The 26,643-nt window shown below is 41.6% G+C and overlaps 1 long non-coding RNA gene across 3 annotated transcripts in view; it reads right to left on the reverse strand.

Annotated features, from left to right (window-relative positions):
* Positions 1 to 10,882: 10,882 nt before the first annotated feature.
* Positions 10,883 to 26,643, reverse strand: part of LOC118549782 (uncharacterized) — a 62,945-nt gene continuing 47,184 nt past the window's right edge. For 2 of the 3 annotated variants that reach the window (XR_013441178.1, XR_004924244.2), the window contains one exon: positions 18,676 to 24,104. This is a non-coding gene — a long non-coding RNA (uncharacterized LOC118549782). Of the gene's footprint in view, positions 15,206 to 18,675; positions 24,105 to 26,643 lie in introns of those variants that run through there. The other variant, XR_013441179.1, reaches the window with a different exon arrangement.

Below are 26,643 nucleotides of genomic sequence, written 5' to 3' on the forward strand. Positions count from 1 at the left end.
TAACCCGAACCCTCACACCTAGAGATTTGGCATGTTAACTTGTTAATGGTTTGGCAAACATTAATCCCTCCATAAAGGCTGATAGAAATCCCTGTCTTCCCTCCCTGTTCTTTCTCTCTCTCTCTTTTTTTTTTAACTCAAGCAAAAATCTTCTTGCCTACTAGAAATCTGATATTTTCTTTACAGTAACTATAAAATTTAGCAACTTGGATGCACTGGGGAAAAAAGTAAACTGCATATGTCCCTGCTTCTCTTTTTATCTAACCCACAGTATAATGTTCTTGGGACACAGACGTCTGCTCTGTGTAAGTGATTGTCATATAGAGCTTGGCATCCCTCATCTATCACGCTGCCCTCTGTGCATTTACAGGGCTTTGAATAATGAAACTTTGGGGGCTGCATACGTTCTTGTTGTCCAAGTTCATTTCACAGCACATGGATTAAAATGGATCTTTAATATGTCATCCAGGTTAATGTCAGGGAGCAAGTGTGAGGGGCTAACGAAGGTGTTTCAGGAGATGGGAGACTGGCCAAGGGGTGCCATGTTCCCCTGGGGCTCTCCCTGAACAATTCCACCCCAATCTTAGAAACACACACTTTTCCATCCAAACCTCATTTGAGTCAAGGCTGTCAGTCATTCCCAACCCAGCAGTGGCTTCATAAAATGCATAAAGGGTAATTACAGAAAGACCCCCACATGTATTTTCACATGTAATCTTACCCTAGGACTTGAACCCAGGCTCCTACTTCAACTGTTTCCTACCTGCCTTTAAACTAGCCAACACAATAGAACCTAACTGCTTGGAGGGAGAGAAGGAAGCAGGGGGTGGAGGTAGGAAAGAGGACGTTCAGACTAGCATAACCCTGATCTTGAAGATTATTATAAATCCGTGAGCACTGTTGAAACAATTAGATCACTTGATTGGCCTTAACATTCCAAATCCCATAAATTAGCCTGGTGGGTGCCTCATTCTGTTAAGCAAGGCCTTATATTGTTCCAATACCAACATCTGGCGAAAGGAGAACAGACCGATTTTAATGTTAGCTGTAAGAAATTATACCTGTTCCAGTCCTTGTGACAACCTCTATAATAGATATGTAGAAGCGTGGCTTTTTGTCACTAACGCTATTTTTAAAAATTACCTTTGCTTTAGACAGAACAGAAATAAAATTTTCAAAAGTTTCAAAAGTTGTTTTCTTCCTCAAAATTTGAAAGTGGATATTTTCAAATGGTAAATTTCATTCAAAATAGTTGTTTTTCAAACACTATCTTCTACAAGTTGCAAATGCTAATACCTCTGAGATGCAAATACTCACACAGCACGCAGTACCATGCGATCTACCACTATGACACACTAAAACAAATAAAGCACATGACCCCTGATTCTTTCTAACTCTCCTGAATTATAAAACCAAATAGACAAATAAGCACATATATCAATCATTGAATCCATAAAATGAAAAAGATATATGTCAAGTTCATTATTAATTCTCACCTGTATCTCAAGAAAGATAGATGGGAGACAGATACACAGAAGGGGCGGGGGAGGGAAGAAGAGAAGGCAAGAGAGAGAAGCAGAGAGTGAAAAATCAACCACCAGGGAGCCAGAGTGGGGTGACAGCTAAGGAATGGCTCTGAGGAGGGCGGCACCTGTCTCCATTATGACTCCAGGTGGGCAGAAGCAGCAATGGGCTCTCACAAGATGGTTGATGATGTAAGAATGATCAACCTGAAAATAATGCTACCCACGCGCCAGGCACTCTTAACATATTAAATGCTTTAATCCTCCCAACAACCTTATGAGATTTAAACTCATTTTCAGATGAGGAAATTAAGATACAAGAAGGCTAAGTAACTTGCACAAGGTCATGCCGCCAGAAAACGGCAGAGTCAGAATTAGGATGCAGCACACAGGCTCCAGGAGTCCATTGCCCTTAGCAGTACGCTGTACTCCTTTGCAAGCACACTAGAACTTACCATGTTAGTGTCACCCCATCACACCAGTCCCCTGAGAGGCTCTGCCTTTATCCTAAAGACATTGCCACTGCTCAGCCTTTGGGTCACCCCTGTACCCGTGATACATTCCTTTGACTCTTCAGTGGTGGCCAATCTTTAACTTCTTGAGAGTGGATTTGATTTCTGGGAACTGCCAAAAATCAGAGCCATGCGTGGTGAATGAGGTGAAATCGGGACAATAATGTTTTAGATGGCAAACAACGGATGATGAAGCAATACAACTAGCTTCCTCGGGCCGCCTGGGAATGCTTTGATAGAACCGGAAGAGGAATTCCACGCATGCTACAGGTAATTGTACGTCACCAAAATGTGCATGCAAGGATCATCTGGACCTTTCTGAGAAGTTTGCTTATTTCAATCAGTCAATTCCAGACTCTGCCACGTCTCACCATGTTTAAGGAGACTTTCCACTTAATTATAGTATTTATCTTCGGTATAGTCTTTTGTAACTTCAGCTTTCCCACAAAGGCATCTAGAGCATTCTTGTCTTTCTTGATAAGCAGAAAACGTCACAGGTATAATGACTCTGTGGGACTGAAACAGGGATCCTGATCTTTTAATGAGAGATAAACCAAAAAGAGGTAAAATGATTGCACTGGCCAGACTTTATAGGCTGCAGTACTCTGGGAATTCCCAAATCCATGGGGTTAGTATTGCTGACTCCAGGACTTGAATTTATTAGTTCAGGCCGAGTTAATTAGGATGAGGGAAACTGAGTTACACTAACTATACACATTAAAAACTGATGTATAAACCAGAACAGACATTTATGTATTTGCCATGAGGGGATTTTCCTTCCCCTAACTATATAACCTATTATGACCAAACACACTGTATTTCTCCAGTGTGTTGAAACTGATTTCTCTCTTTCTGGAGTTCAAGAAGACCCTTGATCATTTCTCACTACACCATCACGTCAGACAGTGGATATTACAATGGATTAGGTTACTAATCTTACATTAGGATATTTGCATTATCCATTTCTTTGCATTATCCTCTATGTTTGGTCGACTCAAATGGACCGGCCATTTCCCAGCCCATCTACAACTCACTTCTTTTTTTCTTTTTTTTTAAAGATTTTATTTATTTATTTGGCAGAGAGAGAGATAGCGAGAGAGGGAACACAAGCAGGGGGAGTGGGAGAGGGAGAAGCAGGCTTCCCGCGGAGCAGGGAGCCCGATGCGGGGCTCGATCCCAGGACCCTGGGATCATGGCCTGAGCCGAAGGCAGACGCTTAATGACTGAGCCACCCAGGCGCCCCTACAACTCACTTCTTGACTTGGGCAACCACGTAGAGTTTCTCAGTTAATGACCTATGTTCCTTACTTGGTGTCTTAGAATTCAATTATATAGTACTAGGTTTACATTCAATAAAAGCAAAATGTTTAACTTCCCCTTCCTCGCTAATAATAATAACAATAATAGCTGACATTTGTTGAGTTCCTACTATTACCCAGGCTCTGCTCTAAGCACTTTGCAGGTATTAACTCACTGAACTCTCACAACTACCCTAAGAGGTAGCTTCCAGTATTATCCACATCTCACAGATGAGGAAACTGACCTGAGAAGTAACTTTCTCAGAGTCAAAAGGTTAGTAAATAACAGAGCTAAGATGCAAATGCAGTTGGATGCCCACACTCTTAACCACAACACTAAATTACCCTCTTAGCCTCTGTGCTACTTGGGTGTTATGACTGTCAAAAATGAAAAAAAAAAAAAGGAAGCAGCTGTTTTTCTCGCTTGCTCTGACTCTAGCTAACTGTTTTTGACTTTTTTGCATTTTATCCATGCAGAACAAAGCTATATTTGTAATTAAACTCCAGATAAATAAGTGTCTGTTTTTAGCAGGGCTAAAAATTTGAGAAGGTTTAGCTGAAGCTGGTTAAGATATTTAAAATCAATGACGCCCTAGACGGAATCTAAAGATCCTTTCCTGTGTTATCAAAACCTAAGGACAGCCATAGATTTTTGCATTCTGCATTTTCCTAGTTGTTTCCTTATGGACACTCTCCTCCCACCCCCAGCCCCACTTCTTGAGGCCAGCAACACCTGGGCATGAGAACAGGGGGTGTGATGGCTGCGGGCAGGACCAGTGGCTAGATGAATAAATAGATCATGGAAATGTCGGGCAGCTGTGATTATCGTCCACTTCTGACCGCAAAACCTTAGGGAGCTCATGTAATTGTTCTACCTTCGTTTCTCTTGGAAATGGCATCAGTATCTTTCACTTCTGCCCACCTTACGGGGGGAATTTTGAGACTACGGAGACAATGTTTAAAAAAGTGTTTTGTCCTCTTTAGAATGTATAATCCAAATAGAATCCAAATTCATTGTATGTTTTCTGCCGCTGTATACCTGTGTGAGACTATTTTTAAGCTAGTTTCTTTTCACCTACTTATAGCAGCAGGTAGATTTGGAATGCCTGACTTTTGCACAGCCTTAAAAAACGTTCTGAACCAAAAGCAAATGGTCTGAGTCGATGATAGCTGAGGGGGAGTGGAGAGGACTGGCGGTGAAGTCAGAATGCTTGGGTTTGGGTCCTGAGTTCAGGCCCTGCCATCCGAGTTGGGTGCAACTGAGGAAGTCACTCATCCTCTCAGGGGCTCAGTTTCTCCACCTGTAAAATACGAGCTCCAGTTTGGAGTTCTGGTGTCTCCATAGGGGAATGGATAGGAAAGGGGTACCATAGTTGCCCAAATCTAACTCCCACTCTACCTTTTTCCTGGTTTAGGGTTGTAAATACATCCTATGTCATCTGGTCGGACTCTTCGATTTTACATGTCAGAAACTAAGGCTGAGGGAGGTCAGATGACTTCTCTAGGGTCTTGCCCCCTAACTCCTGTTCTCACCCCTCTCTCCTTTCCCTGGGTGCTGAGCGGCTTCTTCTAACATAGGGTACAGGCCACATCTGTGGACAAGCAGCTCCTGAAGGGATGGAGAGAGAGTGGATGCCATTTCAGGAGGCCAGTCAGCTTGCACCTCAAGTGTGTTCTCTGTGTAAAAAAGAAAATGCTACGCTCAGACGTCAGCCAGAGCTTGGAAGAAAGAGTCAGCTAGGGCGCCTGGGTGGCTCAGCTGGTTAAGCGACTGCCTTCGGCTCAGGTCATGATCCTGGAGTCCCGGGATTGAGTCCCGCATCGGGCTCCCTGCTCGGCAGGGAGTCTGCTTCTCCCTCTGAGCCTCCCCCCTCTCATGCTCTCTCTCTCTATCTCATTCTCTCTCTCAAATAAATAAATAAAATCTTAAAAAAAAAAAAAAAAGAAAGTCAGCCATTAAAGTAATCTGCACACACCTCAGTGAGTAAATATAGTCATCCACATAGGAACCAGGTAGGAACAAAACAACAGGTGCTTTGAAAGGATGACAAAATGTATTTGTACCTGGGCCATGCCAAAGCCATTTCCAAGCCAACAGGAAGGGCATTTATTATTTTCATTTAACATTTATTAAATAGTGTTGCAGAGCAGGCTCTCCTAATCTGAGACCCTTTTGGCTGTGTGCATAAAGCTTTTCAGATACCTGCAATTTCTTCCATCTTACTTACAAAGATGCTTATTGAACTACAGGAGATAAGTAAACATCAGGAGAGGTCTCATAGGAAACCTGATGAATGGTTCAAGTCTCTCCCTGGTGGAAGCGATCAGACACCTGACCTTCAGTACATCTCAAAATATTGCAGCAGAGGAATTAAGCTCTTAAATGTTCATACTACTGGTAGGCAGAGAGGAGCAGAAAAGCTTCAGGGTTGGAAGAAACATTATGATGTGGTCTAGATGTCTGGGAATCTCGTTAAAATGCAGATTCTAGTTCAGTCAGTCTGTGGGTGGATGCTGAGATTTTGCATTTCTAACAAGCTCCCAGGTGATGTTGGCTGGAGGGAAAAGAGAATGCTTAACACAATATTCCTCGAATAGCGTCATTTCAGGCCTGCGGGGCAGGTTGGTGGGAGACCCATCTGGGGGTGGGGGGTTGAGCCTTTTCTAGCATCCCACAGTCACTTTTAAATATTCTGACTTCAGAATATATGTCTTTTGAGTCCTCTACCTGAAATAGCCAAAAATAAATATTTGCATGTAATTTTATAGACATTTCAGCCAATTTCCAAGTGCAGAATTTTAACCGAATAGGACTGCAATCATCATAGTTTAAGCAACGTGGCATTTCCCGTAGTACTTAGCACAATGCCTTGCTCAAAGTAAACCCCTGGATAAACACGTTTTGGCTGAAGGAGAGGGTAAGTAGATATATATTCATATCTCTGAAGGGTATGATGATTGGAAAAACACTACTTTTTGATTGGTTCTTATAGGAAAATCACAAAATAAACTGGATAATTCATTATTTTACCTCAAACAACCAATTGGTTTCTTATAATGAAATTCAGCCTTAAACTTTACCAGGTAGCTCTTAGAGTTAGCTTCTGTTCCACATGGAGAAATTCTGATTGTAGGGGGTTCGTACCGCAACCAGTATGTCACCTACAACCATCAAAATTCTCAAACTCTAAATAAGGTCTTCACAAGGCAGTTGATTCAGTGTGACAGGATATTAACAATATCAACAAATATGAAAATGCACTGACCCTTAGAGGGCTGTACAAATCACTGAATAAATGATATGGAGTCATTTTGATTATGAACACATTTATTTCAATTTTCCTTTTTTTCACTGAATATTTGTTATATGTTAAATTCAAAACACCCTCTTTTCCAACTGAAGAAATAGCTTCGATTTAAGATACAAAACATTTTAAACCACAAACGTTTTTATTAAACATTGAATGAAATGAGTTAGGTTGAGCCCAACAGAAGGTGACCCTAGAGTTTTAAAAATGGAATTGTCTTGCATACAGCTCTGTCGCTAAGATCTCTACACATTTTTTTCTAATCAGCTTTACTGAGGTATGATTTAAAGTGTGCAGCTTGATGAGTCTGATAAACGTATATGAATTGTGACAAACATGCTTGCCGCTACAACCAAGATATAGAACATTTGTTTCATTCCCCAAAGTTCCTTCATTCCCTTTCATAGTCAATACCTACCCCACTCCCAAACCCGCCCTCTTGACAACTACTCCGTTTTATGTCACTATGGTTTTGCCCTTCCTAGATTTTTACATAAATGGAATGACATAATATATAGTCTCTTTTTGTCCAGCTTCTTTCGCTTAGCATGTTGCTTTTAAGATTCAGCCATGTTGTTGTATTATCAGTAGTTTGTTCCCTTTTTATTGCTAAGGAATATTCCATTGTTTGGGTATATCACAATTTGTTTATCCATTTAGCAGTGGATGGACATTTGCCTTGTTTCTGATTTGGGGCCATTGTGAACAATACTTCTATGTGTCTTTGTGTTGGACATAGCTTTCACATCCCATGAGTTAATACCTAGAAGTAGGATTGGTGAATCATACATAAGTGGATGCTTAACTTCATAAGAAATTGTCAGACTGCTTTTCTGCAAGTGGCTGCATCATTTTGCATCTCCACCAACTATTAATCGGAGTCCCAGCTGCTCTACATCTTCACCAACATTCGGTGTTGTCAGTTCTTTCCATTTTTGCCATTTTCGTGCAATATCCTTATTTTATTTCTTTATTTTTTAAAGATTTATTTCTTTATTTTAGAGAGAGAGAGAGAGAGCAGAGGGAGAGGGAGAGAAACTCAAGCAGATTCCCGCTGAGCGCAGAGCTGGACGCGGGGCCCCATCCCAGGACCCTGAGATCACGACCCAGGCCAAAACCAAGAGTCAGTGGCTCAACCAACTGCACCACCCGGGTGCCCCTCTCCTTATTTTAATTTGCATTTTCCTAATGACAAATGATGTTGAGTATCTTTTTTGTGCCGACTGGCTGTTTGTATGCCTTCTTTAATTCACAATTGTTTATAATGTTTTTAGAGTAAAGGTGACCCCACTATAAAGACTGATGAACTAAGGCCAAGAAAAGAAAATGTAAACTCCCACCCTTATGCCACAGAGCATACTAAGGGGAGACAATGTCCTCAAGGAAGAAATGAGAGGTTTTATTAAACAGAATTAGGAAAACCGGTACAAGTGAATTTTCGTAAGTTTTTATATTTGAGAGTCTAGCTAGATAGAGGATAGATTTTTTAACATAACAGAGCAATTTTCATATGAGAAAGGAAAATTAAATCCTAAATTAAATGAGGAGACAGTCCCTTAAAATGTTAAATCATAATTTAAAAAAAAATCCCAGCGTTGGGTCAGATTTTCTATATGAAGTGAACATAGTATGGTGGTTTAGAGTGTTGGCTCAAAAGTCAGATCGTCTGGATCCAAATCCTGGCTCCATGATGCGTGTGCTGGTAAGCCAAGTTATTGAGCTCTCTGACTCTAATGTCTTTATGTATAAAACGAAAATAATAATAGCTACCACAAAGGCCTGTTGAGATAACACATGTGAAATGTTTCGAAAGATGTCTGGCTTGTATTAAACGCTCAATAAATATTAGTCATTGTTATTATTACATGGACACTTAAAAGCATGATATTGCAATAGATACACATAAAAGACTTTGAGTTAAAAATATATATATACAATTTCCTCTATAAATAGACCTTTACAAGATTGACACTTTGGACCAATCCAGGTCACCACTGGTTGGAATGAAGTCTGTTTTCCACCTCAAAACACATTTAACAAGGACCCATTTCTGCAAAATCATCCCAGGTAGTATGCTAGGTAAATTGTCTTCCTTTTAAAAGGAAGGCATCACTTCTTCCAGCACCAAGAAAGGAAGGGCTGAGGGTATGGTTACCTAAAATCAAACCATAATTTGATTCTTTTCCACCCAAACAATTGGCCAGTGTCCCCTAAACAGTTTATTTCTAACACATTCTGGATATAAGGCTGATCACTTGCTAGAACAGCAGCTTCTAACCTATAGCTCTATTAAGGTAAAACAAATAAATAGATAAAAATAATAGCTCTATTAAGGTAAAACAAATAAATAGGTAGAAATAATCATAATATTTTAAAAGCACCAGTAGTTTGATGTTATATTTAATATTTTAGTAATCATTTTAGTATCTACCTACTTGTGAAAAATAGCACACATATATGTAGGACAGTTATTTGTTAAATCAACCAAAAATGCTTGGTGAGGACCCTTGCAAATTACTCCAAGTGCCCTCAATGTCTGAAGCTCCCACGGGGGCAGAACACACATGCAGATTTTCTCAATTTGGCTCTCCTGAGATGATTCTCCCATGATGTGTTCAACGATACTCTCTCACACTAAGATCAGAACAATTTCTCCGAGTGTTTTGCAGCTCTCATATAGAATGGGTACAATTGAGACATCATTGTAAAGGCCTCCAAGTCCAGAAGAGACTGTCCACTTTCTTCAACGACATAAATGTCAATCCTGTTTTTGACCGTGGTTTCTGGAATCTTTCTAATACTTCCATCAGGACCTCTTCTGTTACTGGCCCTGCTTTCCATGTGGATGCAGACTGAAGAGACAGTTCTTACTTACTCAATGAAGGCATTCCAAGTGCTGGGCTTTTTTTCCCCCCAGGCTGACAAAGATGAGACTTCTTTTCCCTAGAGATCACAGGTGCGTCTCTACAGGTTTGCAGCCCTTCTGAACGCCTCAGAGTACCTCTGGCTGGGTGACGTTCCACCCATTTCTCTCCTCTTCATGAAACGATGGAATGCCAGTAACATTAAACACAGGCAGTGAATTATTCTTAAGCAGCAAAGACCAACTGGTGGCTCACCTTTTTAGTGAATTCCAAAAATCTGGAGTCATTTGAGTCCAAAGGGGAAACTTGTGAGAGAGGGGGGCGGGGGAGCAGTGAGAAAATAGAAGCAACAAAAATATGCCTTCAGTGTTCTCACTGCTCATTAGACTAGCACTGAACCAGTACTGGTATGGCCTGAATAACTGATACTTTTTATAAGTAACTGAAGAGCTATAAAAAGTTTAACATTTAAGAAAACAACAAACAGCTGTGGCGAATGAGCAAGAAAAAGTCTAAAGAAAGAGCCTGTCTGGGTGGCAGGAGGTCACACTGCTTCATGAGGAAGTGCTAAAACATCGCTAACATTTTGCTACATCAGTGTGTTTTCCTGGCTGGTCATACTACTCTTTCTTTCACCTCAGCCCCACTCCCCTATCAAACAGAAGAACGAATGCATGTCACCAGAATATTTCCTGAAAACAACATTTCATTTCTATGCATCTATGTGTTTGGCAGTGGAAACATGAGGGGTTCCTGATCAACAGAGTGAACAAACACACTCTGCATTCAGGCTGAGCCTCACTGCCCTGGGACCCCTGGGCTTGGTTCACAAGCGCCTTGAGGTGCCGCACAGCTGCCCTTCCCTTTAACGGAAAATGCCATCTGCAGGTCCCATAGCTAGCAAAAGGCAGCAGTAGTCCTCCCTATTTCCTCTGGTAATTGTCCATAAACTCAATAATGAGGCAATTGCCAGTGGGAAGCAGTATGGTAAAGTGATCAAATTTATGGGCTTGGGGCTCTGAATTCCAACTCCAATACTTACTCCTGGATGATCTTGAGCAAATTAACTAACCTCTCTGCACCTTAGTTTCCTTAATAGCAAATAGTAAGTCAAACAAAATTATCTTCTCCTGGCCTTAGGCAGGCTTTTTAGACAATGCTTTAGAATGACTTTGAGAGGCACATGGCCATCTTTCCTAATTTTTAAGCTTTAGGTAACTTTTCTTAGCAGTGCCTAATAAGTATTAGTTGGGACAAATAAAGTGAATGGGGAAAAGTAGGTCCAGATCCAACCATATCAAAAATTACATTAAATGTAAGTGGATTAAACACTTTTAATTAAAAGGCAGAGATGGTCAGAATGAATACAAAGCAAAATCCAGCCGTATACTAGGCAATATAAGAGATATACTTTAAAGATAAAGATTCAGATAGGTTGAAATGAAGTGGATGGGAAAATATATGTCATGCAAACAGTAAACATAAGGAGGCTGGAGTGGCTATAATAATATTAGATAAAGTAGACTTCATTACAGAGTTTGCCAAAGGAAAAGAGGGACTTTTCATAATTCAGTAGAAAGACATGACAATCACAAATGTATATGCACCTAATAACAGAGCTTAAAATACATGAAACAAAATAGAGTAAGTGAGAAATAGACAATTCTATATAATCATAGTTGGAGATTTTAACACCCAGCAATTGATAGAATAACTAGGCCAAAAAAAAAAAAAAAAAAACCATTAAAATGTAGAGGCCTTAAACAATATTATTATAAATATCAGCCACAATTTTCTCTTCCTTTGATTCAGCATTTCAGATGCTTGCAAAGCTGCCAGTTCTTTCTCCCTACCCCCAGCAAGGAAGCCACCCAGGCCATTGTCCCACCTCGCAGGAGAAGCTTCCGAATGCTACAAGGTGGCTACATCTTTTTTTTTTTCTTCCTTAGCCTGTTTTATATGAACCAACTCTAGAATCGCCAGTCTGTTCCTACAGCCATCCTGCCATCTGCTAGGCTTGATCGCCATTGCTGGAGTTCTCAGAATCTTCCCTAAAATAGTTGCAGTGCTGCCACAGGAGATGTCCAACCATCATACTTCATACATGTGGTGTAGGACAAGACCTCCGCATGGGAATACCGGAGGGCACGTGGAATATTAAAATCCTTTGACAGTGTCCATAGCAAAAGAATTTATGCTTTAACTCTGCCCCTTATGTGAACTCTAAACAAATATAGTCCTCATTTTTCTTTATATCTATTAGCAACTGCTCAGATATGATGGAAGACTGTATCTGAAGGAAAAAATAATGACAAAAAAAAATTGTCCTTCTGAAGAATGTAAAGGATCAGTTTCCTCCTTAGAAATATTTTCTCCTGCCTCCTTTCTGCCCAAGGCTGTACAGTTACATTGCAGGATTCCATTCCATGGAATGTCCACGGAATGAGATGTATGTGATCCAAAGCCCAGGTGAATTGGGCAAAGGCTTCCCCAAATAAGCAATTTCTTTTTCATTCACTTGAAGACATGGACCTCAGGTACATAGTTTCAATTAAGAAGTCTGCATGCAGAGACATAGACATTTTCAAGGTTTGTGGATTCCATATGTTGGCATCTCCAACCCACATAAATCTCTTTCCCAGAATTCCATTCATCCTGACAGCCTTTGCCATGTGGAGGCCATGATGGAAGGAAGAAAGTCTAGGGAGTATGGATGTGGGACAGGATGGAACCTTTGCAATGCCTTCCTTTAAGACCCATGATTTAAATCATCCCTGCAGGCACAGGCTATGGCAACAAAGGATCATGGCATTAATGGAGGCCTTTTCTAAATAGCAAGGGCTTCTCATCTCAGGATGCCCTCCCAACACAGCAGCAGCTCCCAGAGGAAAAGAGTCTACTGCTTTTCAAACCCATTCACCTCTAACCCCACTCACAACTTGGTGTTCTCCCCTTAAAGAACATTCTTAGCCCTTCTCCTCCCAAATGGCAGTACCCGAAGAAGCCCAGTCAGCTACAGAAGACTAGGCCATTGTTAACAAGATCTTTTCCTCCTCACCTGGACTCTTCCCCCATGATACGCCCTGTTAAAAAGGAGCACAATTATAACATTTTCTCCTCCTTCAACAGAGTATTTTATTCTTTGCTGACCAGAAGGAGAATCCAGCTCATTCCATGATTAGTCTTTTCAATGGTCTGGGAGGGCAAATAGGTGACAGGCACGAGGGGAAAGCACTTCCATGAACACATTTTTTTTTTTTTTTTTACTGGAACTTGTCCTATTGCAAAGCTCTTCTGCCAGATTCCATTAGGAAATTGCAAGCAGATTCATATACCCAAGTGTTCCTCTCTCTGCTACTCATAAATATATAGACATCACATGGCAGGGAGGGGGAAGAGGCTGACTCTCTCGCATGGCATACTCTTGCACAGCAGACGTGTAGGCAAATGCAAATACTGAACACGGTAGTTCGTGCATATGTGCATATGAATATATATAATGTTATTACTCCTCAGCAATGAGATTCCAAGCTACCAGAGAGGGGAGGGAAAGTCATAATCAATACAGCTGCACTTCGGAATGTCAATTGAAGGCAGACAATGATAAGAAGATGGGAAGGCTGTCCCTAGCAACATGAAAATAAGAGCCAGGACCACCTAAGGATTGATTAGGGACTGGGCCAAATTCCAGCCCTAAACTCATCACAAATGACGCTAAGAGCTCCCTAGGGAAGGCTCCGATTGGCATTTTTGAGCCACACATCCTTTTCTTTTGATACAGACATCAGGACTGGCTAGGAGATGACTGGAGAATAAAAACTCAAGCAAAAAAATGAATTCGGGAAAAAATGTTCTCCCATCCAAATGCTTTCAACTTTCCTGAGAAATCCTTCAGCTTCTTTAAAACAAGTCAGGATTATGATTCCACTTTGCCATTCAAGTCCCTAATGAAGGGCCAAGCCAGTGTGCAAAAAGGTAAAGAGAATAGTAGATGAAAACGTCAGCAGACAGGTAGGAAGGCTGCAGCATGGCGGAGCTTTCCAGCTGGAATTGTAAGGAAAACAAACCCAAAAAAATCTGTTTTTCAGGGAATATGCTAAGATTTTTTTTCTTTATTCCTCCAGGAACACTTAGGTCTTGGGTATTTTGTTTGTTTGTTTGTTTTGGGTTTTTTGTTGTTGTTGTTTTTTGTAGACAGAGACATATACTTAATCACACACATATTGTATGAAAGAAAAATGTATAGACCTTCTAGACCCCAAAATATAGAGCAACGGTTCCAATTTTCATTACCAGAAATAACTAGAGGAAATGAGAAGCAGGTGTGGGAAGGCTTCCCTGAGCGATGCCAGGCTTCGTTTTAATTCAGTCGTGTATGGCCTGCCGCTACCTCCCAGCCTTGCTGCGAGCACACTCAGAGGTCAGGCTATTAAAATCAACGAAATATGCTCAAATTCCTTTCTCTTAGACCCCAGCCCTATGTTGCTTGCCCATGGAACACTTCACTGACTTGTGGCAGAAGCAGCACTCCCTCTTTGCAGTAGGAAATATACTTTCTTCTTAGATGACATGAAATGTTTAAGGCCTAAGCTTTGGGGGGTCTCCAAATTAATCAAAGAGAACTGCTCATATACAAAACATGAAACTACTTTTGGGTGGGTGGTAGAAATCTAAAATAAGTTCCATATTTCTTCTACTGGTAAACTACATCTTAAGGGCGTATGGAGTATGTGGCTTGTTGGTATCAGTAACTGTTCATATCATGTAAATATCTGATAATGTGCTTTGTTTGAGGACCACAACCTGGAGAGAAGGAAGGCTGAGATAGAGCCAAGGATCTACCTTTCTTCTTCCTTATCATAAATAATCCACATTTGCTTCTTTTATGTCCATTGGGTGGCTCTTTCACTTCTTTGAAGACTTAGAATTGACCACAAATTAAAGAAATCATGAGCATCTGCTTTTAATAAATATACCAGAGACCAGTGCCCACAGAGAAAGAATAATAGTTACTTCATTGGACAGGATTCTATCTGAAGTGCTTGTTGTAGGATAATTCTTTGTTAGTTTATGACCTCGCTCTGGAATTATCATATATGGTACTTTCAGTAGAGAAAGGAGGGTCAGGAAATGGGTTTCAGCCCTGGTTCTGCCACTTCTGGGTTGCTGACCTTTGACAAGTGACCTAATCTCTACAAAACTTAATTTCCTTATCGGTAGAATGAGAGGTTGAACTAGATGATTTCCAAGGTCACCTTCTGCTATAAAATTTTATGATTCCAAATCTCTAGCCTTCTTGGAAAAAGCGTATCTGGCTGTGCTTGTGTGAATTTGTTACACTTAGCACTATAATGAGCTAAAAAGACCTTAAAGTGACAGACTAATACAACTGAAATAAAAGGGTAGCGATGATCCTAATGACTGAATTTGCTCACAATTCATGTTCATGTAAGGAATGGAGACACAATAGTGGTGTTTAGCTATGGTAGATTGTTTGGGACCAGGCCCCAGCCAGAGAAGCTTCCACAAAGAAAGGTCAGAACCTCAGCTTTAGTGCTTAAACTCACCTCCCCAGTGACTTCACCCACCGCTGTCCCAAGAATGCAGGATCTCCCTTACTAAGCCTCTAATCCAATCAGGAGGCAGGCTGTTACTTCCCATGTCGGTATGTAGAGCTCAGGGATGGACAGAAATGAATCCCTAATGAAAGAAAGGGTCATTACATTGGCTGGTCAGGTACTTTCATAGCCAGTATGCTCTTGTCTCTCTCTTTTTTTAAAAGATGTATTTATTTATTTGAGAGAGAGGGAGAGTGGTGGGGAGGGGCCAAGGGAGAGGGAGAGAGAAACTCTAAACAGATCCCATGCTGAGCGCAGAGCCTGATGTGGGGCTCGATCTCACAACCTTGAGATCACGACCTGAACCAAAATCAAGAGTCAGACACTTAAACGACTGTGCCACTGAGGCACCCCCAATATTCTCTTCTTTTATGCAGAGATAAACTGCCTCCCTCTGGAAGTCTGACACCTTCCTAGGACCTAGAACTCACCCAGAACTCCATTTATTCTTGGATCTATGTTTCTGCTCATCTTGCTCTTTAACTATAGTGACACAAGTGTCCCTCTCTCCCTTGACTTTTTATGTTCACTCTCATTTACATGATGGACTCCTAAGTGTTGGAAATAGCACCAACATAAATATGCACACCATACTCACAGGGATGTGGGTGTACATGGATGTGCTCACACAGGTGCATGTCCCCCTTGCAAGGATTGTTGTAAAAAAAAAAAAAATAAGTTTGTTGGCAACCTCAAAACTAAAGTCCTGAAGTTTTAGGTACCAAATTTGTCTTCTTTTACGATTTTGTTAAATTAAAATTTCATGTTTTGCACTATTGTTAATGGGGGGACATCTGTGTGGTACTTGCATTCATAAATGCAAGTGTATTTACATGGCATTGTACCCAGATGATTCAAAAGATATTTGTTCAGCCGAAATATTCTTTTTTAAAAAAAGATTTTATTTATTTATTTGACAGAGAGAGACACAGCGACAGAGGGAACACAGCAGGGGGAGTGGGGGAGGGAGAAGCAGGCTTCCCGCGGAGCAGGGAGCCCAATGCGGGGCTCAATCCAGGACCCTGGGATCATGACCTGAGCTGAAGGCAGACGCTTAACGACTGAGCCACCCAGGCGCCCCTCAGCCAAAATATTCTGTTTTGGGTTAAAGAATTGGTCTCATTTTAAATAATTATTCCTCATTTATTGAAATATATTCAAACTTTTTTAAGATGCTCAACTTTTCTTCCAGATTTAACAGAGACTAAGATCGACTACCAAAGAATTTTAAATGAATCCATTATTTTTAAAATAAATTATCTCCGGCTGATAGATAGGTAACTGTTATGGGTTGAAATTTGTCCCCTTCTCCCAAATTCCTATGTCTGAGTCCTAACCCCCTGTACCTCAGAATGTTATCTTATTTGGAATAAGGTCATTGCAGATGTAATTGGCTGACATGAAATCATGCAAGAGCAGGGTGGGGCCCTCATCTAACATGACTTGTGTCCTTATTAAAAGGGGAAATTTGGAGACAGATACACACAGAGAGAAAGCCATGTGAAGGTGAAGGCAGGGATCAGGGTGATGCTTCTACAAGCTAAGGGATACCACAGTTTGCAGCAGACACCGGACGCTAGGAGAGAGGAATGGAACAGATTTTCCCTCTCAGCCCTCAGAAAGAACCAACCCTGCCAACACCTTGATCTTGGACTTCTGGCCTCCAGAACTGTGGGACAATAAATTGTCTGTTGTTTAAGCCACTCCATTTGTAGTACTTTATTGTGTCAGCCCTAGAAAACTAAAACAACCAAATTTGGAAATTTTCTCCTCTAGGCTTTTCTTTAAATTACCAAGATCAAATACCTCTAACAATTTGTGTAAGCCTGATTTGCTCATTCTACTAACTACACACACACACACACACACACACACACAAAATTACATGACCACGCCCAAACAGAGAGACATGTGTCTGGACTCAGCTCCATTGAGAGTGGTTTTGGGAATGCCCCGGAGACCATGTTGTAACAGTAGACGTCAACGGGGATGGTGTTTTCTTACTCTCAGTCTTGAATAAGTAAAGGATGAAGAAAAAAAAAAGCACACTTGCGTATTCATTGGTTTAGGCCCAGTCATGATTTCTTTAAAGACGCTGCCAATAGATTTTAGTCATTCTCTGGCAGAGGTTTCTCTTCAACCGCAAACACTACATAGTTGCTGAATGAGTCACCACCTTGAGTGATCTAAGTCCTTGACCAGTACACGCCTGCTGCCTACGGCACACACTGTCTCTGGTTGTGCATTTTGTTGTGCTCCATTCTCCGGAACTTCTTTAATGCTTTCTTAAGGGTAGGGCTGAGGATTCACTATGAATCCCTAGAAAGGATGAATCTTGCTTACTCAGCAGCGTGTGAACTGGCTGGTCATCAAGAACCAAAATGTTAACTTTTATTAAGCTTTCTCATACACTGAGCTAAGCTGGATGTGGCATTTTTACTGCCAAAAAAAAGCAGTAAATAGGAATTTTGAAATAATTTTCCCCCAAACCAGGAGCCTTCTTTTTTTTTAAAAGAATCCAGGGGGAAAACAAGAGGAAAGAAGCAGAATGATGTTCCAGGAAGGACAGTGGAGCCGAGGGGGGACCCCTGACACACACATACATCCCTCAGCAGCCAGACTCACACAGAGACTAAACCTGCATCCCTGGACATGTCGAATTTACTGAATTTACCAAACATTCTGGGCATTTATTCTTCAGGAAGAATGTACTAAAACTACCACCAAAGAGTTATTTCTATCAGTAAAGTTGAAAGCACATAAACCTGTGAGCTTCTTTTTTGCATGATTTTTTTTAAAAGTGTGCCCTAAAGATATTCTTCCTATCAATATGTTTTAACCGCAAGATGTTTTGTTCTTTAACGGGGAAATTTTTTTTTTCTCCCATGCTGGCGTGCTGGTAGATTGAACCATTTTGAATATTTGTAACATTTTCTTCTAAGGTGAACTTTTTTATTAGTATCTGGCCAGCTCTTCTTGAGTCCCTTTCTCTTTTGTTTTCAATCACTTATCTCATTTTTGTTGTTCTTCTGTGAATGGGTACCAATACCATGAAAAGAGAAATTGGAGAAATGAAACCATCAACAAAATGATAAGTCAACCTACTGAATGCAGAAAACATTAGCAAATCATATATCTGATAAGGGATTAATATCCAAAATACATAAAGAAATCCTATAATTCAATAGCAAAAAAAAAAAAAAAAACCCAAACAATCCAATTAAAAAATGGGCAGAGGATCTGAGTAGACATTTTTCCAAAGAAGACATACAAATGACCAACAGGTGCATGAAAAGATGCTCAAAATCATTAATCATCAGGGAAATGCAACCTCACACCTGGTAGAATGGATATTATCAAAAAGATAAGAAATATCAAATGCTGACGAGGATGTGAAAAAAAAAGGAATACTTGTGCACTGTTGATGGGAATGTAAATTGGTGCAGCCATTCTACCAAACAGTATGGAGATTCCTCAACAAATTAAAAATAGAAATACTATATGATCCAGCAATTATACTTCTGAGTATCCAAAGAAAATGGAAACACTAACTTGAAAAGATACATACACCCCCATGTTTATTGCAGCATTATTTACAATAGCCAAGACATGGAAACTATCTTAGTGCCCCCTGATGGATAAATGGATAAAGAAAATGCGGTACATATATACAATGGAATATTATTCAGTCATAAAAAAGAATGAAATCTTGCCATTTGCAGCAAGGATGCGTCCTAAGGCATTATGCTAACTGAAATAAGTCAGACAATGGAAGACAAATACCATATGAACTCACTTATATATGGAATCTTAAAAAAAAAAAAAGGCTCATAGATACAGAGAACAGATTGGTGGTTGCCAAAAGCAGAGGTGGGGGGGTAGGTAAAATTGGTGAGGGGGTCAAACAATACAAACTTCCAGTTATAAGATAAATAAGTCATTGTAATGTAATGTACAGCATGGTAACTATAGTTATTAATAGCGTACTGCATATTTGAAAATTGCTAAGACAGTAGATCTTAAAAGTTTTCATCACAAAAATAAGTCTCTTAACTATGTGTGGTGATAGATGTAAACTAGACTTATTGTGGTGATCATTTCACAATATATACAAATATCAAATCATTGTGCTGTATACCTGAAACTAATATAAGGTTGTAGGTCAATTATACCTCAATTAAAAAAAGAAATGGAAGAAAAGTTTTAAAAATTCATTTCAACTATGCTGTCCTATTCCATAACCTTCCCAAATGCAAAGAGAGAAAGACACGTCTTAAGTTTATGCGCTGGCTGGGGATGTTTTCAGAACAAGCTGAAGAGTGGCTATTTAATAGTATTATTCATAACTTACATTTGCATGCAATACACAGTTCTCAAAAAACCAACTTCATCCTCAAAACAACCTTGAGAACCTGACATATTACCATTGAGGAAACAGAAGCCCCCAGGTTATATGGAAGGTGGTGGAGCCAGGGAGCCTTGGCTTAGTTCTCTTTGTTCTCCATCCTGTTAAGGCTGGAGACAGGACAGGTAACTCAGCCACCTGCCACAAAGAATTCTCTAGTTAACTTACGATTAGACTTCCCTTTGCTGAGGACAGCAAAGTGAGCCACAAAGCTTCTCTGAGCTTTTGTTTTCTCGTGTGCAAAATAAGGACAATGCCCCCCCATCCCCATAGGATAGGTAAGAGTAAAACTAAATAAAGCCAATGAAAGAAAGTTACTAAATCATAAGTGTTATACAGATCCCTCCTTCAGAAGCTGTATCACACTTATGTGCTGTTTGACTTCAGGCAAGTTTCTTAATATTTCTAAGGCTCACCTTCCTTATCAGTGAAACAAGGCAACTGTCAGAACCTTGCCCATAAAATGCTACTGAAGACTAAAGGAGATAATCTGTGCCAAGCATTTTGCACCCTGGTCAGTGCATGGACACAGCAAGTCCTCAATAAATGTCGTTAGGAAAGCCATTCATGTTTGATCCCAGCCTTTTCCCAGCACGAGTATAAGCAGGCAAGCAAAACCCAAAGGAGTCCAGGGATTCCATATTATAAACCTGTCTGTCCAGGCTCTTTGCTCCCACGGCAGTTTCAACTCTATACTCTCAAAATACATTTTTGGGAGAGCTCCACTTATCCTTAGTTTTGCGAAGGTACCGTTTTTGGTCCACAGCAAATATTTAGCCATTGAACATGGTTTGCCTCCTTTTATTCCTACTGCACGAGATTCTAGGATTTGGTTGGAGAATATGCACATTACACCCATCCTGATATCTAGGGAACAAAACAGACCTACTCCACACCTCAGTGTTCCTCTCAAAAGAGGGGCAGTACCACAATGCCCCTTCAAAAGATATGCAGTAGTTATGGAACCCAGTTTTACAAACACACACAAGAGCAAATCACTTTATGTACTAACTAGGAGAAGTCAGTTCTAGATGTCAAGGAGTAAAGGAATGTAAAAACCAGCAAAATGCCTGACATGTGTAATTGGCACTTAAGACAAGCCGGGATAGAAGAGAACAGTAACAAGGTATCTTCCAGATTGGATTGGTGTCTGATCATAGCTTTGAAGAATGTTTTAACAGGAAATGAAGAATAAACATCAGCACAAACTAATCTTAAAATCTCATCAGTCTCTGGTTATGAACACTACTTCTTAATTTAATCAGCTAACTACATTTTTCTGTAACTTAGATCATCTGAATTTATAAATCTTTGCATATTGCCTGAGGGTCATATAAATTACACCTATCAGCCCTCACTTGAATGGTAAGTGTTTACCAATGTGCTGGCATGGTTGTGGCGTCTGGGCCAGTTCCTCAGACTTACTTTTAGGATATGTCAAAACCCTGAAAAGTCTCAGTGACTTTAAGAGAGGAGAAACACCTCAACTTGGGGAAGGTGGATGCAGATGGAGGGGTCCTAAAATGCTTGACCATGTCTTGTTCCTTAACATTTCAGAAGTAAATTTGTTCATCATTCTCAAACATTTTATTTTCCTCCTAATTTTTTCCTCTGGGAGGTCTTGCAGGGTTGGTGATTCAGATCTTGGACTTCCTACCCTATCAGCTTCTTTCTTTCTTTTTTTTTTTCCAGAACTTAAATGTTCAAACATGTTACTTCCTATCGTATGGGAAATGCATTCAATCAATGAACATTTATTAAGAGCCTGCTACCCAAAAGGCATTATATAGGGCAGTGCAGTTGATACCATAAACCCTTAGTCATCTGCAAACTATACTGAGAGCTATAGAATGTTCCCGTGGCTCTGAAAACAAACAAAAACAAAAAAACCAAGCCTTTCACCAGGGCCTCTTACCTTTCCCTCAATTCTCTCTCTAGTCCAGTTTTTCTTTCTTCCCCCCCACCCCCATGTCTGTTGGTGTCTTTGACTTAAGCCTTCCTCTTCCACTGTTCAATGCTGTCATCCCCTCATCGTGCTGGGCTTCCCCCACATGACACCTTGTAAATAGCCACCTCCCTGAAATACACAGAAGTATTTCTTTTGCAACGTAGGTAATTCTGCCATATAGCATTTAAAGAGTTTGACACGATCATATTTACATTTTGTATTTTTAACTTAATTCTCTAGGTAGAAGATATCTCCTTTTAAGAATATCGAACAGTGGGGCACCTGGGTGGCTCAGTCGTTAAGCGTCTGCCTTCAGTTCAGGTCATGATCCCAGGGTCCTGGGATAGAGCCCCGCATCGGGCTCCCTGCTCAGCGGGGAGCCTGCTTCTCCCTCTCCCACTCCCCCTGCTTGTGTTCCCTCTCCCCCTGTCTCTCTCTGTCAAATAAATAAATAAAATCTTTAAAAAAAATTTTGAGGAGGCGCCTGGGTGGCTCAGTCGTTAAGCGTCTGCCTTCGGCTCAGGTCATGATCCCAGGGTCCTGGGATCAAGCCCCACATCAGGCTCTCTGCTCAGCCAGAAGCCTGCTTCTCCCTCTCCCACTCCCCCTGCTTGTGTTCCCTCTCTCGCTGTGTCTCTCTCTGTCAAATAAATAAATAAAATCTTTAAAAAAAATTTTTTTTGAAGAAAGCCCATAAAGGCCCTTTACCTTTGAGTATGCATGAATCTGACCCAAATGAAAACATGAGGAAAAGAAAATTATATAATTATCAGAAAGTCCTCCCTGTTTTCGGATGTACACATTTCTGGAAAAATCAAGAAACAGAGGGTTGGGGCACCTGGGTGGCTCAGTCGGTTAAGCGACTGCCTTCGGCTCAGGTCGTGATCCTGGAGTCCCAGGATCGAGTCCCATATCAGGCTCCCTGCTCTGAGGGGAGTCTGCTTCTCCCTCTGACCCTCCCCCCTCTCATGCTCTCTCTCTCTCTCTCTTGTTCTCTCTAATAAATAAAATAAAATATTAAAAAAAAAAAAAGAAACAGAGGGTTAAGGAGGAGATGAGCTAAGCCCAGGGTGTGCACCCTTTCTGTGGCATCCCCCTCAGGTACTGTGGCTTTGGGTACTTTGTCTCTAACTGAGAGAGACAAGGATACCATTGTTGCTGCTTTCACCACAGTTCTGGGAACGGAGAATAGCCACGTTCTTTATTTTTATATCCCAGTATAATCTCTTTATTCAAGGCCTACATTTCAGAAGGTCTCAATTTGAAATGCGGTTCTTGGAAAACCCCGTCTAGTAACCAGGAAGCAGGCCGAGGGCGCATGGGAGTTTGAACCACGCTCACGTCGCTGTGTGATGCTCTGACCCGCGGCACCTGGCCGGTTGGCGTCCTCCTCAGCTGGAGGCCCACTCGGAGGCAGTGCCAGGGCTCTGGAGTGGTGGGGACTGGCAGACTCTAGAACCTGACCGATAGCAGGCCAATCCCAGCTCCATCACTTACTAATGTGACTTTGGGCCAGTTACTTAACTTCCCTGTGCCTCAGTTTCCTCCCTGTGAGATGGGGAAAACAATAGAACCTGCTTCATGGGGCCCTCGCGGGGGTTAAGTAAGTTAGTATGTACGGGGCTCGTAGAGCTTACATGTTAGGCATGTAGTAAGCACTGAGTGCGTGTTTACTATTATGATAACCAAGACTCCAGGGGAAATCCAGTTGAGGGCAGAATGGTCTCCTTTATCTGAATAGAAACCATGAAATACCAGCATTCAATATACTTAAATCTCGAGTCACCTAATTCCAGATCCTGAAGACCGGCTTCTAAAAAGGCACAATTCTTAGTAACACCGGAACCAACAAACAAAACAGAAGTAACACCACCACGTACAGGATTCCATGGAGCCATTTCAAGGCAAAAAAGGAACTGACCCAACGGGAAAAGGGTTGCGCCACTGCTGCCTTCGAGCACCTGCCTTTCTGGACTTGGGTGTGTATGCGTTTCAGAAAATGGCCCCATTAAGACAGACAGACTTTCTCCCCAGATTCCTGGGTTCAGAGAAACCCACAGTTCACCAAGGCAGTTTGCTCAACTCTAATTAGGAATCTGATTGCTGGTTGGCCTTGCACAAAGGACTTTTAATTAGGGCTGAGAACGCTTAGAAAAATCCACTTGGCAAGTCGACTCCCTCTCTCTATCTCTTTTTTAACATCTTGCCAAGATCATAAGGAAAGGGAGAGCTTAATTACAGTTGGTGTATATATCTTTAAGAAAAAAAATACATTAAGTGCTTTAAAATAGGCTCTCTTGGCTCTGTGATCACAAGGATTTTACTCACTTCTTATCCCTGATTGGTCTCATTCTCAGTTACAGATGAATCAGACACATTTTGAGCAGCTTTAAGATTTGCTTTTCATCCAAAGCCAAGTAGGCAAATGGCAGTGAATTCACAAGCTTTTCCAAATGATCTCATAGGTTCCTCTGGCTCCACTGTGGGGGCCGTTTGCACTCGGCAACGCTGTTATCTTAAACACCCCCGGCCTTCCTGGGTCCAAGGAGAGGCCACAGCATAGGACCCGGCTAGGCACTCCGCTTTCTCGAAGGCAAGCTTCAGTCCCTTAGTGTGTCCACGTGGCAGCTGTGAATTGGAAAAGGAGAATAAAATGAGCACACGAAGGACCCTGAGCCAGAAAGGTGGGCCTGGGGGAGGGTGGGGTGGACACCGAGCCTTGGAGGTGGAACCTGTCCTTAAATCCTTCCCTAGACCGTGGTCGTGTCTCAGGGCCTCACTCTCATTAAGTCTCCCCGCCTGAACACAGGTGACACACGCTCCCCTTCAGTCCTCATGAACCCAGCCCTGGCAGCCAGCGACTTTTTAATTATTTATATGAAAGATCTGATCGTACATGGAGTGGCTGAGCCCAGTGTAACAGGTGCTCCAGGCGACTCTGTGAAGCTCAGATCGGCCACTCAGATGCACAAGATTTTCCGACTGAAGTTTGCCTTTTACTGCTCCTTTAGTCTCTGCCTTTATTTCTCAAGTCTTTGTGCCTCGGTGCTAAGGATCCCTTTCATCTAATCTCAGGAACCCGAAGCTCTGCTATGGAATTACATTTCTTCACTTACTATTTATGTTTGATGCAAAAATAAGAAACCAGGTAGAAGCAGAAGACTCTGCCACTTATGTCTGAAAGGGATACGTCGATCATCCTGGAGCCCCATCCAGCTCTTTCACACGTTTTCAACGTGATGCTTCTGTGCAGACTCTTGAGTTTGGCTCGGTGGCACTGTGTTAAAATTCAGGCACATCCCTCTCTGGTGAGCTTGTGCAGCTTGTGGGTCACTAGGGATTTTAAAGTCATCTGCCTTTTGACCAAGACGATTGGTGAGGGGTGGCAGAGCCAAGCTGCTTTGAAATCGTTCCCACCGCCTGGGAATATATGACGGCTGCCTGAGTGCTTTTCCCACACAAGCACCTTGCTCAGGTCACTCTGTTCCGCAGTAGCAGCCGCAACAAACACACTTGATGATCTTATGGTGAAACGTCATTGGGCTGAAAACTCGTTAATATCACAGACAATATTGGAGGGAGAACAGCTTTCTAATTCAAGCCAGGTCAATTTCCAAGGTATTTGGCCGATTTCTCGCACCATATGTATGCCTCCCCCTTTACACTGTTTTTACCCTGTCTTGCGAGAGATCAGGCATCTATTGATCACCGTGATGTTCTACGGGCTATTAAAAATAATCAGGTTTATGTGTTACCTTCTTTCCCAACCGCCAAGACGCTCCCCAGAACTTAGCATGAGCTCTTCTGATGAGCTAGAGAGGGAAATATCATTATCCTTGTTTTACAGATGGAGAAATCTGAAGCACAGGGAGACTGTTTTGCCTAAGGTGAAAGTGTTGTTTTAATCCTAGACTTTTATTTTTATCTCTTCAAATTTCTTCCCGAGGGTGGTAATGAGCTCGGAGAATTCATCAGGACGAAACCTTGTCTGAAGACTTGTTTATAAAATTATTTCAATAAAATTCGCAATCAGATTGGCCGGGGTGGGCCTTCAAACCGAGTGGCTTCCCTAATGAGCACACTCATCAGGGCGGCACAATCTTGTTACCAGCCAGCTTCTCCCACACTTGTCAAGGCAGGGTGGGGGTCGGGGTGGCTGGTGTAAGTTTATTAGTAATAAAGACCAAAGCCCTAGGAGCTTTTATATGAGAATCTGGTTTCTTTTTCATTTGTTTAATTATTTTAAAAGTTAGGTTGGAAAGTGTTTGTGGAGCAGCTCATAATGTGACTTCAGAGAGGGAAGGCTTGGCACATCCCATTCATTAGCTCTGAGGCTGCTTCACGTCGGACTTCCCTCAGTTAGGTGTTCTCTCCTAATTTCTCTCCCTGTGTTGGTGCTGTTTGCCCCTCTGATTCCAATCCGCCTCCCCTACTCACATCACACCTAAGTTACTTAGACAAAAGACGGAATCTTCAAAGTAAAAAGGAATCCAGAAGGAACCCAGGGCTTCTGATACTCAGGGACCTAGAAGCCACCATGCATGGGTATTGGTTGGCGGAGGGTGTCTTCCACATATGCGGTGTTTTGAAACATAGGTCCTCTGGTTCTTTACACTAGGACAGCGCCACTGAAGACAGGGAGCCAAACTTTGAACCATTGTGGGGGTAGGCTGTCAAAAGGCCCCTCACTGCCAGGTGGGAAAGTGCTTCTCAGTCCAAAAAATCCACCATTGTCCAAAATACATCTCATACCTACACACCAAGTTGACTCAGTTGCTCCTAGGCCTCCACTGAAATGGGAAGAAGGCAAAGTAAAGGAGGGCTTACGACTAACTGCCTTCCCTAATGGAAGCTCAGATTGTTAGACAGACCTTCTACTTCCCATTTGACAGCTGCACTTGGTGCAAATGGAGAGAAATGTAATTCATTTCCATTCACCTTTGTTATTTTTAGAACATTCATAGCTTTCCGATAAAATTTCTGATTGCAAATGATAAAGCAATAAACATTTATTGTCAAGAATTTAGATAAAACAAAGCAAAGAGGGGGCACCCGGGTGGCTCAGTCGGTTAAGTGTCTGCCTTTGGCTCAGGTCATGATCTCAGGGTCCTGGGATCGAGCCCTGTGTCTGGCTCCCTGCTCCGCGGGGAGTCTGCTTCTCCCTATG

This window comes from Halichoerus grypus, chromosome 9 (genome assembly GCF_964656455.1).
Source record: "Halichoerus grypus chromosome 9, mHalGry1.hap1.1, whole genome shotgun sequence".
In the NCBI taxonomy this organism is placed as follows: Eukaryota; Metazoa; Chordata; class Mammalia; order Carnivora; family Phocidae; genus Halichoerus; species Halichoerus grypus.